At 33.8% G+C, this 21,499-nt stretch overlaps 1 pseudogene; it reads left to right on the forward strand.

Moving 5' to 3' along the window:
* Positions 1-2,849: 2,849 nt before the first annotated feature.
* LOC100712941 (L-lactate dehydrogenase A chain-like) lies at positions 2,850-3,441 on the forward strand (annotated as a pseudogene).
* Positions 3,442-21,499: the final 18,058 nt, after the last annotated feature.

The following is a 21,499-nucleotide window of genomic DNA, read 5'->3' on the forward strand; positions in this document are numbered from 1 at the left end:
TGTGTCTTTCAGAATCATTTGCAATATTGTTCTTATCTATGTGAATTAATCAGAATTGTCTAGGCTGTGTTAACTCTATAACCCTGAAAACTCCTAGGCTTAATACGACTAAGTTGTCTTCTTGTTCACGTAATTTTTCAACAAGATGAGAAAGAGTTCTACATACTCTGTAGAATCACTTTAAAGACAAAGGCTGCAACAATCTTCCACACTTCGTAGCTATACTATGTAGATATAAATCCTTCAGTATCGCATGAGAGAAAACTAGAAACTCTCATATCACTTCATAAGTGTTTTGCCCTTGATTCATTGAATGGAAGTAGTTGTATGAGACAATAGAAAGTGATCAAATAATGCTGAATGCATATTAATAAGCAAACATGCAATGGTGACATTCCTTCCCAAATTGAAATAAAAAAATACACCTTCTATAAAGATTTCCAAGACACTGATTAACATTTTGAACAAGACAGGATTTGGGAGAAGTACTTCTTTAACTTTGTGTTGCTTCATTTGAAGATATTCAATACTAATATTATGCTAAGTAATCAAGGAGAGATTCAGAGAAAGTAATCTAGGATTTACAGTAGTCCCTTTCTTCAATTTATCTTCCCTGCCTTCAAAGCTTACACAACATTGTAACATACAGAGAAGCTCCTATGAACTCCAGAGGAAGCAATACATGTGCATCAAAACTAATCAAGCAAACAGTTACTAGGCCTACTGAACAGAAAACACTAAGTATATTTCTTTGTAAATGGAAATGTGACAATCACCTAGACATTTCTGTACCTAGGGTCATTGGGTCACACTTTTCTCTAGGAAGGATCATTAAGAATTTACATGAAACATTATCACAATCACCTTCAATTCTATGAGATGCATAGCATCCATGAAAGGAACATGGCTCTCAGAAGCAAGAGCTGAGATGTAGCCCTAGATATAGACTAGTTTCACTCTTCACTTCCAAACTCAGTTATGTACATAAATAGTTTGTCACAAACTGAGGGTCAGAAAAATAGGATTGTGTAACAAATGACACAATAGAACGAATAAGTACTGTTCTTATCATTCTCCTTGGTCTTTAACAGATAATGGTGACAAAAGCACCAGGTAATTCTGTACTATGCAGCCTTTGCTCATGCTGCTTTTTCTGTCTTGAAAGCTTTGCCAGCACTATTCCCTGGGAGATGAGATCTCACTTATTCCAAGAGAATAATTGCTAGCTGGCCACTACCTTTCTGTATTCATCATTTTATTACCCTTATATCCTTTAGTACATTAAGCAATAATACCAGTACAAAACTAAGGAAGGGAAAATTTTTACAAGTGCCTGAGATGACATAAACCAGGTCTCAACACACATTATAAGCTAATTCTTCATAGTGAGTATTAATTTTAATTTCACTGCAATGGGGAGGCGGAGAGAAATTCTCTGTTCTTGCCAGAACCCAATGTCTGCACAGCAGTGGAATCGTGAACTCTTTCTTTACAGAGAAACAAGCAAACAAGAGAAACATATCACAAATGTTCCCACAGTCTCTGCAGGGTTTCTTGCTAAGGAAATTCTCCCTTGAGAAGATGGATTTTGGGTTATTATCACTGCAAACATTCTAAGTGGACTAATTATATTCTAAATTCTTTCTAATAATTCTATCGTGAGTATTTGGAAGTGTTTAGACTTTCCCTACATTCAACCAAAAATTTCTAGAAAATAAAAAGTTCTGCAAATATTTCTTGATCAGTCTTCACTTAGGGAAATGAACTTTTAGTACTAACACACCCTGCCCTGACCTACTAATTACTGGCAACTGTTTATACTCCTAGAACTGATACAACATCCAGCTGCTTGAAAGCATTTTAAATTTATAAAATAATTAAAGCATCTTCTCATCACCTTAATAGGCTCTTGTAGATAACTAAGGATGAGTACCATAGAGTTGGCCACTTGCAGTCCAAGTGCAGCCTAGACTTAATAGATCAGCTACACGGCTATTCCTACCCTATGTTATTTCTATAACAGAAATGTATACTTTCATCATTTTTCCAAAGATTTTTAAAAAAAAAACAGTTTATATGTATCTATTCTCCTTTTTTGCCACCTGAGTTTATATGTATGGCATGTACAAATAGTAATAGGTTTACATTATGTTTGTCAGGGATTTTTGTGTGTTTGTTTCCTTGATATTCTACAATTTACTTTCAAGATTCAATGAAAATCAGCAGTAAAATTGCTAAGTCTAAAAATCTATTTAGCATCATAGAATATTAAAGGATAAATAAAATATTATATAGCAATAAGTTATATTTATTTTCTGACCCCTTATAGAAAATAACCATTTAAAATGTATACTAAATAGATATTTTAAAACAAATTTATAATAGTGTTACATTTAGAAGAGGGAGCATGACATTCAGAGGCACACTTTTTCAAATATAAAAATTTTTAGCATCTTGTCAGAAACTAGGATATAATTCCACGATAAGAAATAGAGATAATGACAATAAAATTATAATTGGCAATCAGAGGCTTCTATGTTTTCTGAAGATCCCAAAAACAAACATTAACTGAACTTCTGAAAGCTTTTTCCTCAAAAGATAAAACCTATGTATTCTCACATTAGTGTAAATGGAAATAATGCAGACTGTGGAGTTCAAATAAAAATGTGATTTCATAATGAGAACATGGCATAATTAGATGGTTTCAGGGAACAGTGAACACATCCATACACCTGGGCTATAAGTGAACAGGAAACTACAGAAAGATATGAGACTGAGCTTAATTTGGTTCGGTGTAATGTGAGCATATTTAAGTTCATCATTTTTCATGTTTTAAAGTGCAGCCTAAAATGTACATCTTACCCTATGTATCTTGGAAAATAAGTGGCTTTCCCCAAAATTGTATTATTGGAAGTAGTTGCAATCTGGATTCATCCCAGTCCTGTTACGTGATCAGGGAAAGGCTGGGGGTACACTCACTGCACTGCTGTGGATGGATCCTCTGGGAGTGTGGAGATTCTAGTGCACCTGTATGGGGTGGAGTGAGTGTTATTAGTGTCTTCCTGAAGAATTTGCACCCTGAGTTAGGAACTGATGGGGATAAGGAGCAGTGGAAGAGGTTCACAAACATGGGATTGTCAACGCTTATGAAGTGATCAAATTAAAAGGCCTCACATCCTGGGCCATTGGACTATCTGTGGCAGATTTGAGAGTAAGTATAATAAAGAATCTTAGGTGAGTGGATTCATTTTCTACTATGATTAACAAACTTCACGGAATAAAGAATTATTCCTTACTGATCCTTGTGTATTGGGATGAGATATGTGCTTAGATATTGTGAAAGTGACTTTGACTCCTACAAAAGAAGCCTGTTTGAAAATGAGTGCAAATACCTGTGTGACACTCAAAGGAAGCTACAATTTTGTGTTGTTTTGGTACTGAGGATCGAACTCGTGACCTTGCGCTTGCCAGGCAGGTGCTTGTGCCGCTGAGCTGTATTCCCAGCCAGAAGCTACAATTTTGACATCTTCTAGTATCACATCACTTCATAGTCTGAGCTGCAAGAGGATTCATTTGAAATTGCACGTGTTGTCCTTCTACTTGATCTGCAGTTGAAGCAACAATATTGTTAGGGGAAAATACCACTTTCCTAATTATAAATAGAAATGACTCACAAAATCTCACAATTTTGTCTTTTTTTTATTAAAAAAAAAGATTAAGATAGAAGAGGGCATAAAAAAATGTCAGAACAGAAAAATTTAAGCACAAGTACATCACAGACAATAAAATCAAACAGCCCAGAATAAAATCATTCGAACTAATGAATGAGAACATTATAAATCTTCAAAGTAAAATGATGGGGAATCATGATTACCACATAATTTTATGTATTCTTACCATTTCTTACACTAGGAAGACTATTCGGTATTTATATAAGTGAGTTTGATTTATTTCACTTCTGAGTATGTTCTCAAGCTGCGTCTATTTATTTATAAATATCTAAATGTTATCATTCATTATAGCTGAGTAGTACTCCATTGTATAAAAATTCCACAACTTTTTTTTCCATTCCTCAGCTGATGAACACTTAGGCTGTTTTCAAGATCTGGCGATTACAAATTGTGCTGCTATAAACATAGGTGCACATATATCACTGTGGTATGATGCTTTCAGTTCTTCTGGGAATATGCCTAGAAGTGGAATAGCTGGAATAAATGGGACTTTCAATCTCAGCTTTTTGAGAAATCTCCAGATTGACTTCCACAAAGGTTGTACCAGTCTACACTCCCACCAACAGTGTAGGAGAGTTCCTTTTTCCCCACAGCCTCTCCAGCATTTGTTGTTGTTGGTTTTCTTGATCCTGGCCATTCTTTCAGGAGTGAGATGTAATCTCAGTGTGGTTTTAATTTGCATTTCTTTAACGACCAATGATGATGAACATTTTTTCATGTATTTATTTACCATTTGTATTTCTTCATCTGAGAATTGCGTATTCATCTCAGATGCCCATTTTTGGATTGGATCTTTGAATTTTGGGGGTCTGACTTATTTAATTATTTATATGTTTTATACAAGAGTCCCTTGTCTGAGAGAGAGTTCACTAAGATCTTTTCCCAGTTTGTGGGTTTTCTTTTCACTATGCTGGGAGATTTCTTTTGACATGCAGAAACACTTTAATAAGACACGATCCCAGTTATTGATTCTGGGAAGTATTTCCCATGCAGTTTGATTCCTGTTCATGAATTCTCTACCTACCCCTATGTCTTCAAGGTTTTTACCCAATTTGTCTCCCAATAGATTTAGTATTTCTGTTTTAATATTCAGATCTTTGATCTATTTAGATGTTAATAAAGTACATGGTGATAGACATGGGTCTAATTTTAGTTTTTGTCATATAGAAAGTCAGTTTTTCCAACACCATTTACTAAAGAGACTGCTTTTCTTCCAGTGAACATGTTTGGTCCCTTTATCAAAGATAAGGTGGTTGAGCGTGTTTGTAATTGTGGTTGTATCTTCTAATCTATTTCATTGATATTCGGCTCTGTTTTGATTCCAGCACCATGTTGATTTTGCTACAGCTGTTTTGTAGTATAACTACAAGTCAGGGATTATGATGCTTCCTGCCTTGCCTTTGCTGCTTAGAACAGTCTTTGCTATTCTAGGTCTCTTCTAGTTCCAGATCAATTTTAGGAGTGATCTCTCTAGATCTGTGAGGTATGTTGATGGTATTTTTGATTGCATTGAATCTATATAATATTTTTGGGAGAATGGCCATTTTCACAATATTTATTCTTCCTGTCCATGAACAAGAAATGTCTTTCCATTTTCTAAGATCCTCTTCAATTTTTTTTCTGTGTATTTTAATTTTCCCTATATACATCTTTCATATCTTTCACGAGAATAATTACTAAGTGTTTCATTCTTTTGGATGCTAGTGTGAAGGTTGTGGCTTCTCTTACGTCTCTTTCTGTGATTTTGTTGTTAGTGTATAGGAATGCTATTGATTTTTGAATATTGATTTTGTATCCAGCTACATTTCTGAATTTATTTATTTTATCTAAGAGTCTTTCAATGGAGTTTTGGGGGTTTTCTATGTAAAGTACCATGTCATCCACAAATAATGATAATTTAGCTTCTTCTTTTTCTATCTTTACCTCTTTTATTTTTCTCTCTTGTCTTATTACTCTGGCTAGTATTTCCACTAATATATTTAATAGGAGCAGTAATAAGGCACATCCTTGTCTTGTGCCTGAATTTAAAGTAAAGGCCTTCAATTTTTGGCCATTTAGTATGATACTGGCTGTTCGTTTGTCATTGATGGCCTTTATCATATTGAGGTAAAGACATTCTATTCCAATTTTCTGTAAGGTTATTATCATAAATGAATGTTGGAACTTATGAAAATCTTTTTCTGCATCTATAGAAATGATCATGTGATTCTTACTTTTGGCTTTATTGATATAGTTGATTACATTTTTAATTTACATATGTTGAACCATATCTGCATGCCTGGGATGAATCCCACTTGGGCATGGTGTATAATCTTCTTGATGATTTTCTGCATCCTATTTGTCAATATTTTATTGAGGATTTTTGCATCTGTGTTCACTAGGGAGACTGGCCTGTGGTTCTCTCTTGCAGTTGGGTCTTTCTCAGGTTTTGGTACTAGAGTAATATTTGTTTCCAGGAATGACTTAGGAAGGATTGCTTCCCTTTTGATTTCACTGAAGAGTTTGAGGAGGGTGGGCATTAAGTCTTCTTTGTATTTCTTGTAGAATTCCACACTGAATCTGTCTGGGCCTGGGCTCTTCTTCACAGGAAAGAACTTAATTACACTTTTTATTTCATTAACAGAAATTGGGTTATTCAGCAATTTTACATATTCTTGACCTAGCTTTGGTACTTCATATGTTTCTTGGAATCTGCATATTTCTTCTGTGTTATCAAAGAGTAGAGGTTTTCAAAATAGGTGTTGATGATCTCCATTTCTACAGAATCTGTAGTGATTTTGCCTTTTTCATTCCTTTTGCATGAATTTGAGCTTTTTTCCCCCTTTTTTAAATAAGGTTGGCTAGGGGCTTATCAATTTTATTTATTGTTTCAAAGAACCATCTCTGATTCATTGATTCTTTGGATTGTTTTCTTTGTCTCTATTGCATAAATTTCTGCTCTGATTTTTATTATTTCCTCCCTTTTTTTTGTCTTTAGACTTGACTTGCTCTTCTTTTTCTAGATGTTTGAAGGGTAGCATCAGATTATTTATTTGTATGTGTTCTGTTTTCCTGATGTGAGAACTCAATGCAATAAATTTTCCTCTGAGCACCACTTTCATTGCAGCCCACAGATTTCGTTAAGTTGTATTTGTATTTTCGTTTGCTTGTAGGTATTATTTAATGTGTTCTTTAATCTCCCCTGTGACCTACTGATTATTCAAGAGTATGTTATTCAATTTCCACATGTTTGTAGGATTTTTGCAGTTTCCTTTATCATCAATTTCTAGTTTCATGGCACTGTGATCCAATAACATGCATGGGATAATTTCAACTAATTTGCATTTATTTAAATATGTTCTGTGGGCTAGTATGTGATCTATTTTAGAGAATATCCCGTGACTGTTGAGAAGAATGTGTATTCTGATGTTGTTGGATGGAATAATCTGTATATGTCTATCAAGTCCATTTGTTCACAGGTGTGATTAAGTTCTGTTATTTCTTTGCTGATTTTGTCTGGTTGATCTTTCCCTTGATGTCAAAGGAGTGTTAAGGTCTTCTGCTTTAATTGCGTTATTTCTAATTTGAGTTTTCATTTCTATTAATACCTACTTTGTTTAACTGGGTGCTCTGGAATTTGGTGCATATATATTTAAGATTGTTATCTCTTCCTCTTAAGGTTTTCCTCTAACCAGTATGAAATGACCTTCTTTACCTCTTAAGATCATTCTTGGTTTGAAGTTCACATTGTCTGCAAACAAAATAGCTACCCACACTTTCTTTTCCTGTTGCATGAAGTATTGTTTTCCAACCTTTGACTTTCAGTCTGTGAGTATCCTTTTGGGTTAGATGGGTTTCTTGTAGACAGAAAATGGTTGAATGTTATTTCTTGATCCATTCCGCCAGTCTGTTTCTTTTAATTGGTGAATTGAGGCCATTTACATTAATGGTTATAACTGTGTATATTGGTTTACTCTTGGCATGTTATCTTCCTGCTGTTGCATCTTTATCTTTACATTCTGTTTAATTGTCTGCTTTGCTTAGTGGTTTTTTTTCCTAAGTGTATCTAAACTATCTTTCAGTATTCTTTGAAGTGTTGGCTTGGTGATCATGAAGTTCTTCAGCTGTTCTTTGTCATAGAAGTGTCTTATTTCTCCATCCATTTTGAAGGACAGTTTTGCAGGGTAACTCAGTCTAGATTGGAAATCATTTTCCTTTAGGATCTGAAATACTTCACTCCATGCTCTTCTTGATTTTATTGTTTGTGCTGAGAAGTCTGCTGTGGGTCTGATAGGTTTATAGGTGATCTGTGTTTTCTCTCTGATGACTTTTAATATTCTATTGTTGCGTTGGATTTCTGGGATGGTGATTATTATATATCTGGGTGTAATTTTATTTTGGTTATGGCTATTTGGAATTCTATATGCTTCACTGATGCTGATGTCTGTTTGCATTCTCATGTTTGGGACATTTGCAGCTGTTACTTTTCTAAATATCCTCTTGATACCCTTTGTGTTGTCCCTTGTTTTTCATTTATCCCTATCAAACTTATGTTATTTTTCTTTGCATCATCTTGCAGCTGTTGAATTGTTATTTCCTGATTCCCTTTTATTTTTAAAAGTTTTTCCTTTCCTGTTCACTAGCTGCAATCTTGTCATCAAGACTGAAATTCTATCTTAACTTTCATTGAGGTAGTTTTGACAACTTTTCTGTGGAGTTTTTGATTTCCTATACATGTCTTTGAATCTGCTTCATGTATTCTGTTTGTTTCTTATATTGTTCATCCAGGGATTCTATCCATTTATTTTGTTCCTCTAACTTTTTAACTGTGTCTTCTTTGGATGTGTTCAGCATCCCTTTCATTTCTTTTATCATTTCTTCTTTTACCTAGGAGATTATTTCTATTTTGAATTCCTTTAAAGCTTCTCAGAGTTGCTTCTTTATTTCTATTGCTATTATTGTAGTTATTTCAGGTTTATGGCATACAGTTTTTTCTATGTACATAGCTCCTAAAGTTTCTTGAGGTGGGCTGGAGGTTTGAGATTGCATTTTGGTCTTTTATTTTGTTATTTTACTGTATTTCCCTGTTTCAAGTGTTGTTTCAAGGCTTCCCCTGGGCCTGTTGGAATTCTTCTGTGCCCTCAGCTCCTGGGACTCTGGACCACAGTTCCTAGACTGAAAGAGGGTCACTGGGGGTGAAGCAGGCAGGTGGTTCCTGCTGAGTGTGGCAGGAAGCTGGGGAGTTCCTTGGCCAGTGGAAGGGATGATCTTAAACTCCCAGGGCTCGTGACGCTGTGGGGACACTCACCTCCAGCTGCCCAGTTTCCAGAATTGAGGGCACAAGAACCCCCAGAGCAGGCTGAGTGCAGTAGGAATTTGGCTCAGGCAGGCCCAAGACCTGCAGAGCCAGTCTAGTGTGACAGGAAGCTGGGAATTCCTTGACTGGTGAGATGATCCCAAACTCCCAAGACTCGAGATGGTGCTGGACACTCACCTTTGGCCGCCCAGTTCGCAGGATTGAGAAAGGGTCATTGGGGGTGGAGCAAGTAGGCTCAAGACCTCCAGTCACCCAATTTCCAGAATTGAGGGTGCAGGCAGGTGCCCAGAATTCTGTCTTAATGCCAGGTAGTATTTAACTTGTGTAATCATTTAAAAAAATTTTTTTAAGTAAAGAGAAAAAAGGAAAGAAGACAGAAATAATACATAATTTCAAAAAAACAAACAGTAAGAAATCACTAGTTGATAAATTACATATTGACCTCTTAGAAATAGTTGTTTAAGTTACAAAAGTAAATCATACAAAGTGAACATTCAAACAGTGAGACTGCAAACAGTTCTGTTCAACAATCCAACAAAAAGTAACGTGGTTATCAATCCTACACACTTAAACATATATGCAATTGTATCCTTTAGAGCACTTTCTTTTCCTCGCTTTTTTAAAATAGCAATTACACATTTAGGGTTATGTTACTCCTACATTTCTTATTACTTTTTAAACTAGAGACACAATGTGTAATCTTAAACTGGCCAGTATAAAGTAGCCCCACCATCCCTGAGATACCATGGCCAGTGACGCCCAGGCTCTACCTCTTTACCTACCCTTTAAACTAGATGTATGTTACTTTGCTGTATAACTTCATGAATCAAGCATATTCTCATTTTTTTCCCAGTTGGTCACATCGTGGAATCCAGTGTATCCAGTGTATATCCTGTAATCCAGCATACAATATTGCAAGTGCCGTCCATAACTGTTTTAAGAATTTTATTTTGTGCAGTATATTGTATTTTGTGAACAACAGAGGTGTACATTACCATATAATGTAAAAAGGAAAGATCAACCTGTGAACAATACAATTAAGTGACATACCAACTACAACACTACATGAAGCTTGAACAGTGACTACTCTGTTAGTTAAAAAACAAGAAAGAGAAGAAGCTGGAGAATTTGACAAGGGCTTCATCATGGAGAGTTTGGAGCTGCTATTTGAAAGTACACAGACTGGATCATAAAAATGACCAAAGAATCCATTGAAGAGTTTTAGTGGGGGAACAGGATTATAGTGCTAGATTTTAGTTTTAAGAGAAAAATTGCTTTCTCTGGTGTTACAAATTTCTAAACCACCGGTAAGTATAATACCACTTGTATCAATAAACATATATGTTTGACAAATAAATATATACATATGTTTTATACATGTGTAAAATGATCAAATTTAAAATAGACTCAATCATTCCCATCATAGAGTAATTCTGGAATTAAAAGAAAAGACTATAACTTTATAAACATATTATTCAAATAAAAATTTTTTGATTTTCAAATCAGAAGAAAAATTCATCGTGGCAGTAGTGCTGTGGTTCAAAACTGGAACTGAATAATCCAATTAAGAGGCTGCTGAAATTTAATCATCTAAATGATAGACATAAGAATCTATTGATAGTAAACATTTTAGAGCTTTTGACAATTGCAGACAACAGTAGCACATGTGCCATAGGTTCACCACTATTGGTTCTACAAAGAGTGACATCATGGAAAGCTAAAAGAAGTAGATTTGAGCCATGGTAAGCAAGTAGACCAAGCAATATGGTACCACTGACCATGGGCAGACAAATGAGCAGAGGTGGTTACTGTGAAGTCCAAGTTTCTAGCTGGAATTATTTGGCCATAAGCATAGAAAACATACAATGAAGCACAGAATTTCTAGAAATATATGTCTTCAGTTTTGTAAGTATAGGTTTTGAGATATCCATGGGACATCCAAGAAGTACTGGTCATGTTAAGGAATTGGATTTATATACCTGGGTGTGTAAGAAAATGTTAGGCTCATTAGCAGTAGAGTTGAGTTTAAGAACCTGGTATTCTTGTTTTTTATACTAGAGAGACAATATGACATTTACAAATGCGATACTACTAAGTTTTTGTTAGTTTATCAAACAGAATAGTTTTTACTGTCATTGTTTGTCCACCTTTTATGACTTTGATACCTACTTCTAAGGTAACAATATGTAATTTATCAAAGAATGATTTCTTAATGTTATTTTTTTGAAATTATTATTTCTACCCTTTTTTCTGCTTTGCTTTTTTTCTCTAAAAAAAAAGAACTTGGGATATTCTAACTGTTATATTATATCAGGCAATGTCTCTAAAGGAAGCAAAGAGTACTCTAGATGGTTAAAATACAGAAAAATTAATAACAAGAGCATAATAAAGGGAAAACAATCAGTGAAATGAGGAATCCAGAAAATGACAATACTGGGTAGCCACTCCAATCTCTACCTTGCCATTCATGGGTTATGATTTTGAGGAAAATTTACCAAATTTCTTAAAGCATTTACTTATAAAATAAAGATGAGGATATTGGTGAATTTATGAGACTGTCATAGGAATTGAATTTACTGTAAATTAAATATTTTGTGTAAATGTTTAATCCAATTTTTATTACAAAGTAGGTACCTGGTCAATATTAAGAGAAAGAAATGATGACTATCAGTGGAAAAAGTCATTCATTCAAATCCTAAAAATATTTAGTATAAATTGGAGTGGACAGAGCTTTGGAAATCACAGTCTGAAAGGTAGTTAAGATTTAACATAATGCATAGAATGCATGCATATTGATTGGAACATTATACACATACAGAGAATCTAAGCAGCATCATTACCTGAAAGAATTAGCCACAAAGTCATTACCCTGGAATCATCCTATCACTTGTGCCTTACGACCAACAGTAATCATTTTCTTGCTAAGAAATTATATTTAAAAGTATTAATAGGCTTTGTCTTAAAAGCTGAATACAATATTGCAAATTACAAACAACATATTAACAATATAAATCTGTGGAACAGAAATTCTGCAGCCTCTTGTCAAAGTAGAAAATTTAGTTGAGGGAGATTGACATGAAATGTAGTTTTCAAAAATACTTCCTTGACAAAAGTGCCTCTTATTACTGTCCAAATAACTTTGATTTCCAAAAGCAAAATTATAATCTACTGCTATTATTTTCATGTCTCCTAATTTCTGCTTCATCTTCTGTTGAAAATAAAGTCATGTTAACTTCTCTAACACAGTGGAAGATGATTAAGGGTGAAGAATTCCCTTTGACTTCCTCCTATGCATCAGGGTTAGGGTTCTCACATGCAAGCCTGAACTCTAATCATCAAAGACACTCACTAAAGTTGCAGGTTCAAAGACCAGGTGCTTTAATATTGCTAGTTTAAAGTGAGAACCAGAGGTTTTTAAATTTTCAAGGAATCCAGAAATCTATGTATTTTATAGAAACTCTGATATTCAACTACTGAGACAGAAGTTTTTTCTCCCATGCTTAAATACATGAGCTACTACAAAGAGAAGGGGAACTACATTTCTCAGTTGCAAGAAACAGGAGCACTCTTATTCTAAACTAATATATATTTCCCCTTAGAGAAATGTAAAAAGTGTGTAGGAAGGGAGTGACATAGTAAACAAATTTTTTTACATAAAATATCAGGCCACTACAGGTAAGATACTTTTCCAGAAGTAGCTGAAAATTTTGAAGCTGGGTAGTAATTTTGGCAATTGAAGAGGTTAAGTGTAAATGAAGGGTAGTGAATATGGGAAGAATAGAGAGATGTGACCATATTCAGGTAGAAGAAATAACATAAATCAATAATTAACAAGATGTATAGACTGAATAAATGAAAAAAAGACAAATTCCTGTTGCTTTTCTGTCTTAGATGTATAAATAGAGATGCAGATGGGGATTATAGGAATAACTGGTTTGGGGTGGGGAATGTTTCTTGGGCAGGTATTGGTCAAAGAATTGACTTTCATGATCAGTATCAGGACCAGCACAATCTATATCCCTTGATATAAGAATCCCAGAATACCTATATGGGACCCAGTTTTAAATTTGAAAGTTATTCAGGTATTGGGGCAAACCATACATGTCACAAGATATTCCAGAAACTATTTCAATTAGTAAAAATAGAGGACTAAGGGATGAAATTATCTATGGAAAAGTAGAAAAGGAAGGCCCTCCAAAAGACACTGGAAAAGAGTGCTCATCAAAAATTGAAGAATAAGGCTGTTTATTCCTATTTTTAAATTTGAACTTATTAATGCATTATAGAAAATAAGAGAGTTAAAATTAAGCTTCTCCCCTACTAGTCTGTAGAAGCCAATCTTTTTCTTCTTTCAAATTTCAGAATTTTTGATTTCTAGCATCTATCCCATTCTCTTATTTCTGAAAGATTATCTATCAGCAAGTCATATGCAAGCCATCACAACATTTATAGTAAAAAAAAATATTTTTCTCCTAGGTAAAACAATAGGCTTTAATTTCCCTTTGCCCAAATGCTGCAAAAAAAAAAAAAAAAGAAAGAAAGAAACCATTTAATTATTTGTCTTTTAAAACATGTTTTTCATTGCATTTTCAGAGGTTTACAAGGAATACATCTAGTGCTTAATTGCTTGTAGCTAGGGAATACAATTATTCTTCTGGAGTCTACCAAATATTTATTGTGATTGCCTCGGCCTAGGTTTCAGGCTCATACCACAGAGACAGAAATTAATTGAGCCCAAACCCCAAAGCTATTAAATGATGGCAGACTTATGTGGAAAAACAAGGGTTATGTCAAGCCTTCAACACGGGAGGAGGGTGTTAATGTATTTTTCTGTGCTGCTGGAAAGAGTTGATTGACAGAAATCATTCTTTGCCACATAATTATCTATTTCTTTGTTGACCCATCTGGTTTTCTAATAGTGTGTTAACACCATCATAAAATAATCAGGCTAAATTAGTCCTCTAGTGATCAATGGTTAATGTGGTTTCATACAAATTATGTTAGACTGCAGCCTTTCCTATTAAAACTACAAACAGACACTAGATATGAGGATTTTACCAATATTTGCATGTGTGAACAAAAATCATAAGTCTTCTGGCATCTTTTTGACACTATTTTACAGAGAATTATTTAAACTCAATTTCTCTTCTCTTTGCTAGCCCCAAAATTCATGACAAATTTAACACTGTCTCTCCTTTTTTGTTGCTTGTTTCAAATTTAAAACCACACAGAAGCTCTTATTATTAACATAAAATATTAATGAAAGAAAATAAATTAGTTATTCTGAAATAACTATTAGTTGTTAAACACATTTTTACAAAAAGGAAGAGTAAAGCAAAACCGTCAGAACTGAGCAGAACAAAGGCCCTAAACTATGAAAGGTTCAGCACTTCTCAAAATGAACTTCAGTGACTCTACCTCCATGGATGACTCTCAGTTCCTATTCTTAATCTTCATATTCAGCATTTCCTCCTCAGCCCTTACTCTGCAGACAGTTCACACCGGCTCCTCTTCCCAAGTACAGATCTGGTGTTGCTTCCCTGTGCTAATCTCTCTGGTGATTTTCCATTGCTTATGATATAAAGTTCTGATTTCCTAGCAGAGGATTAAGGTCTTCCACACTTTGCCTCTATCTGAGCTTAACTTTGTTAGTACAACCTCTGCACACTCAAAACTCCAGTCACCATAAAACTAATCCTCACACAAGCTGGATCCTATTGAACCTATTTCTGTATCATGAAATTCTTTCTGTCCCCATTTCTGTTCCCTACAGTTGTCTTGGCTAAAAGTTGTTCAATCATCACCTTGGAAACAGTTCAACATTACCACATCAAGCTAATCATACACATAACCTGTGACCCAAAATTTCATTTTCAGAATTAAACCCAAGAAAAACTTCTAAGAGACATGTACAAGAATTATTCACAATATTTGTAAGAGCCATTATTTGTAAGAGCCAAATGCTGTAAATAATTATATTTTCATTAACAGTAGAGTGGATGAATGAGTATGGGCATCAAATAGAGTAGTACAGAGCAATAAAATTTAATCAAAACCTGAAATACACATCAAGACTACTCATTCATATCATTCATCACTCTTGTTTTCCTAAAGCATGTAAACATGTACACATATTTTGGCAGATTCTGTCTCTCTGTTCCATCAAGGAAAGTTTTTTTACATGTTTATACTTTGAAGTAAATGTCAAGTAGTAGCTTTTCTATAGAGTCTCAGCTGATTTCTCCCATTCAGAATTAGTTGCTTTCTCATGCTTCCTGGCATTTAATTAATCAGGTTTTGAATACTAGGCATGGTTATAACTCAAATAACATATATTGGATAATGTTAAAAACTTTTATTAAATACAGCAAAAATAGAGATAATTGGAAAGAAAAATGTGGCAACTCCATTGTCAGCTCTGTTTAAATCTGTTTTTTGTTGACCCCACTTCAGCCTGCAGCAAAACTGTGCTTAGTAGTTTGTCTTTTCTGTTACGTTGATGAAACAGGAGCAACCTATTATATGTTTCCAAATACTGGAAAGCAATGAGCAAAGCCATCTAACACATTAAAATTCTTAGCACTCATTACAGTTGTGCATTTGTCAGAGATATGGCTCAGAAAATGGTTTAGCTAAACTGTATTCCAAAGGTTGGCAATGACTCTCTGTCTCAACCTGAGTTTTCAGGATCATGAAGCAAAGCTGTCAAATTTATCTATACTTAGTGAAGTCAGATCTGAGGAAATCTTTTTGTTGTTCATGTTCTCAAATTTACCATACACAGAAAAAAAAATCTACCTTGAGATGCCATGTGGCCTTGGAGCCAACTCCCTTGAGAATTTGTAAATTGTCTCCAAGCCATTTGAGTTTAACTCTCTTTGTCAGAGCAAACAGATCTTTGAAGTGTTTAGAAAGTCACTGAGCAGGGAAAGAGGGCTGCTACCTTAGTGTTTTGTGCTCAGGCCTGTTTTCTTACCAGCCAAGCACACCCATCTTGTGCACTTAGTAAAATAAAACTATCATTCCCCAAAGTATCTTACCCATTTTAAGTAATTGTTTCTTGAGCTATTGGATGAAATATAGAAAAATGTGGAAATCATTTTCACTTCCCTGATTTTTCAAAATGTGAAATGGGCAATTATTCATCTGATCTAGACAGATGCTCTCAGCTTTTAAATGTCTCAGTTGCAGTGTTTTTATTTATTCAACTCTAACTTTAGAACACAGGGAAAGGAAAACCTTGCAGAGTTGTTCTTATCCAGATTTTCCAAAGCCTAGGAGCATCTATACAGTAGATGGCAAGTGACCTTCACTGTATTTAACCTTTAGAAACATTTATATAGAATCTCTCCCTCTTTCTATCTTTTGCTGCCTATTTAATAGTTTTGAAGGCCATATTAATGTTTATTTCTGCATTGTTTGCTCTATAGTGTGAGTCCCCAGAATTTACATTAGGTAACATTTTTCTTTCTTTTGGCTTCTACTTTGTTTATTTATTTAGGTACTGTGGGTTTATATATTCTTTTAGGAAAGCCTTCTCACTGAAAAATTTCTAAAGCACTCTGTCTTGTTCACTTTGTCACAGAACACTTTGCCACACCAGTGCTCCTTTGAAACACTTTTTTGCTTGTATTGTTGCTTTTTAAAAGAAACCTAAAGATAGTCTTTCTATAGATAGTAAAATAACTGAACTATTAGGTTATGTTGTTTGTTATAATATACTAAACCTAAAAATTCAGTGGTTTAAGATTATATTTGATGCTAATGCTAATTTGTATTACATGTAGGAATAGCCTGTCAGCAAACAGGATTCCTCATAGAGTTAATGAAAGATCCAACTGTATCAGTCTTAGAGATGTACCATCCCTGGGTATCTTGAAGTCTTCTGCAAAGAATTAGGTGAAAGTGAATAGAAAATGTGCAATGATATCATTTTTTTAAAAGCCCTAAAAGTTGTAGTATACCACTATTCTTCTTTTGTCTGAGTAACTGTTTCTCAGTAAAATTTCCAAATTATGGAATATTAACCATGAAATTTTTGAGAACACTTAGCCAACCCCACCCAATGTCATGATGCCATTACATTAGTACTCAAAGGGTTGTAACTCCTTCAATGATTCATAATAATCCTGTCTTGCATTCATGATTTAATGAATTTCTGTTGGAAAATTAGTATATGATACACAGAGAGATAATCTCAGCTTTTAAAGCTCAAACCCTAAAAAATGATACAGTTATCATACTTAAGAATATCTCATTTGACAGCCAACGTAGGAAACAAATGAAAGCAATGAATCAGATTCAAACAGATATCCAGGAGATTAAAAATTCCACTGAAAATACATGCAGTAGACTAAGTAAATGTGAGGGCAGAATATTAGATAGAAAAGACAGGATTACAGTTAGCAATCATGAAAAGAGTTATTTCTTAAAAATAGCAAGAGACCACAAGGTACAACTAATAGATGAAGCAAAGAACAATAACATAATATTGATCAGATTCAACTAAAAACGAGATAGCACAAATGGCATTTACAAATCTGTTCACAGAAGTAATGACAGCAAACTTCTCAAGCAGAGAAAAAGAATTTGCTATGAAGATAGTGAGGCATATGGAACTCTATTTAGGCATGATTAGCAAGAAGATCTAAACCAAGACATATAATAGTTAAGATTCCAGAAATTTAACACAAGAGCAGACTATTAAAATGTGTTAAGAAAAAGAGATACATTACCGATGTGTTGATTACATTTTTTCATTGCTAAGACAAAATATCTGACACCCAAAATTAAAGAGGAAAGTTTATTTAGCTTATAGTTTGTGGAGGTTTTAGTTTGTGATTAGCTGGCTCCAAAGCAGGGTGGCAAATGGCAGAGGGGTTACAGTTCATGGTATTATAAAACAGCAAAAGCAAGTACCAAGTTCGAAAGTATAGGCAAAACTGTGAAGACAATAAGATTCATTATGATGCCCATTCCTGTTGACTATTATCTTCTTTTAAAGTCCTGTAATGTCTCCAATGTTTTGGTTTTATTCTTTACTGTTTTGTTCAATTTTATTATAACTGATGATATAGGCAATTCTTTTTAAAAAGATAGCAAGAGGCAGTATGGTAACCATTGTTGATCACCCAGTATTTTGTTTTTACATTATCTATTATGTCCATCCTTTTGATTTGACGAACTCTGTTCTGTTATGGCACATTTGGTTTTACTGTCTTCAAAAAAAAGTAATAAGAACTGTGGGAGTAATAAAACCCAAAATGTGTAATTGTCATTGTACAAAAGAAAGGAAAAGAAAGTGCTCTAAAGAATGTAACTACGTATATATTTAAGTGTATAAGATAGGTAACCATATTACTGAATTTTGTTGGATCATTGAACAAAACTGTTTCCAGTCTCACTGTTTGAAAGTCCACTTTATATGCTTTAATTTTGTAACTTGAACAACTATTTCTAAGATAACAATATGTAATCTATTAACTAGTGATTTCCTACTGTTTATGTTTTCTGAAATTCTGTATAACTTGTACTTTTTTTCTATTTTTTTCTTTTTCTCCTTAAATAAAAAAATGAATTCATAGATGGACAGTCAAAGGATGAATAACAATACTCAATGTGACAAGTACCTGGAAAAAAGCAGGGAGAGCTATTCTAATTGGAGACAAAGTTGATTTCAAGACAAGACTGAGTAGAACAGACAAAAATGTCACTATATCCTTATAAAAGGGACAATCTAGGAGAAAAGAAAACAGTCATAGATATATATGCATCAAATACTGGCATGCTGTAATATATAAAATAAATATTAATGGACATGAAAAATCAAGTAAACACTAACACAACTGTAGTGGGGAAATTCAATATCCTGCTGCTACAAATAGACAGATAAACTAGGCAAAAATATCTACAGTGAAATAGACCTTAACAAAATTTTGGAAAAAAGGATTTAGTAGAGGTCTAAAGAGTGTTCTACCACACAACATAAAAATAAATTCTTCTCAGCTGCACAAGTAATGTTCCCCAAAACAGTCCACATAGTAGTTCACAGAACATCCTTAAAGTAAATGCAAAAGAATTTAAATTAGTCTATGTACATTGTCATATTACAGTATAAATGAATTGAAAATCAATAGCAAAAGAAACCACAAAAACTTTATAAACACATAGAAATTAAATGATACCTTCTTGAATAATCAGTGGGGCACACGTGAAATTAAAAAAGAAATTAGACAGTTTCTATAATTAAGTGACAGTGCCAACATGGTATACCAGAACTTGTGTGACACAATGAAACAATCACATGAGGGACACTTATAGTGATGAATTCCCACATCAAGAAAACAGAGTGAATTCAAATAAATAGCCTAATGTTGAACTTCAAGCTTCTAAAAAAAGAAGAGCAAGTCAAGCCCAAAGCTCAAACAAAGGAGGAAATTATAAAGATCAGAGTAGACATTAATGCAATGGGTATTAAATAAAACAGTACAAAGTATCACTGAATAGAAACATTGACTCTTTGAAAGATTAAATAAAACGGACGGACAAACCTTTAACCTACCTTATCAAAACAAGGAAAGAGAAGACACAAACCTATGCAATTAGGAATGAAGAGACTGAATCACAACATACCCTACAGAAATCCAGATCATCAAGAACCTATATCTAGCAAGTTGGAAAGCATAGAAAAAATGGACAGCTTACTAGATACATACAAACTACTAAAGTTGATCAAGAAGATATAAAAATGCTAAATAAACCATCAGTCAATTAAGTTATACATGTAACTAAAAATCTACCAAAAAAGAAAATCCCAGGCCCTAATGGATTCATTGCTGAATTCTACTTAAAGAAGATCTAATGAAACTTAAAGAAGATCTAATGCCATGACTTCTCAAACTCTAATAAAATTGCAGCAGAGGAGCAAAAAATGCAGAAGAGCAGCACTAACAAATCATTCCTGGAAGTAAAACTAGAAAACTAGAAAATGATTCAACAAAAAAAGAGAACTACAGGCCAATTTCCTTAATAAACATAGATGCAAACTCCTTTAATAAGATACTGCCAAACAGAATGCAACACATTATCAAGAAGATTATACACTATGATCAAGTAGGATTCACTCCAGGGATTACATGTGCAAATCAATAAATGTAATACAGTGTATCAACAGAGCCAAAGACAAAATTCATATGATCATCTGAGTAGATGCAATAAAAGCTTTTGACAAAGTTCAACACTATAGGGAAATTGGAATAGATAGTCTTTATCTATTTAAAGTCATCTATGATAAACTAACAACCAGTATCACATGAAATAGACAAAAATTGAAATCTTTCACTCTGAAATCAGTATTAAGACAAGAATGTCTACAGTCACCACTCTTATTCAACTGAAAATTAGCCAGAACAATTAGAAAAAGAAAAAATAAATAAAAAGAATAACGATAGAAAGGAAGAAGTTAAATAATCATTATTCATGATGACATGATAATACTCAATACAGAAGACCCCAGAAACTCCATAAAAAGCATCTGGATTTAATAATTTAATAATAAATTAATTCCTAATTTAATTCAGAGGCATAGTTGATACAAAGTTAAAACTCAAAAATCAATAGCACTCCTGTACACAAAAACTCACGGAGAATGATATTAGGGAAACAACTCATTTCACAATAGCATCCAAAAATTAAAATTTTTAGGAATCAGTGTAATGAAGGAAGTAAAAGTCTTCTGTATTGAAAACTAGAGTGCTCTGAAAAAGACTGATATCAGGATATTGAAAGATATCCCTTGCTATTGGGTAGGAAGAACCTAGATAGTAAAAATGACCACACTTCCAAAATTGTTGTACTGATTTGATGTCATTGTAATCAAAATTGTAACAACATACCTCACAGAATTAGAGAAAACAATCCTTAAATCCACTTGGAAGCAGAAGACGTAGAATAGCGAAAGCAATTCTAGAGAACCAAGACAAAGTAGGAGGCACCACAATTCCTGACTTGAAATTATGCTAAAATGTTACTGAGGCAGAAACAGCATGTTACTGGCAAAAAAAGAAATAAAAGGAGTGGAAAAATCAATAGAACACAGTAGAGAATGCAGAAACTACTTCAAACATATTTAACATCCTTATCTTTGACAAAGAAGCCAAATACCTTCACTGGAAAAAAATAACCTCTTTAATAAATAATGCTAGAAAAACTGGTTTCACATGCTGAATATTAAACGCAGACCATACCTTTTTACTAGGTCCTAAGCTAAAATTAAAATGAATCAAAGACCTATTAAAATATAAAGACTAAACATGCTGGGAGATAGAATATGTAAAACTCTTGAGGATGTTGGTGTAGGCAAAGAATTTATAAGCAAAACCCTGATTGCATAGGAACTATCACAAAGTATCAACAACTGAAATCTCATCTTATTAAAAGCTTTTGCACAACAACAGACAACACCAACAGAATG

This window comes from Cavia porcellus, unplaced genomic scaffold (genome assembly GCF_034190915.1).
Source record: "Cavia porcellus strain 051 isolate PalLab524CR breed Dunkin Hartley unplaced genomic scaffold, mCavPor4.1 scaffold_20, whole genome shotgun sequence".
NCBI classification, from domain to species: domain Eukaryota; kingdom Metazoa; phylum Chordata; class Mammalia; order Rodentia; family Caviidae; genus Cavia; species Cavia porcellus.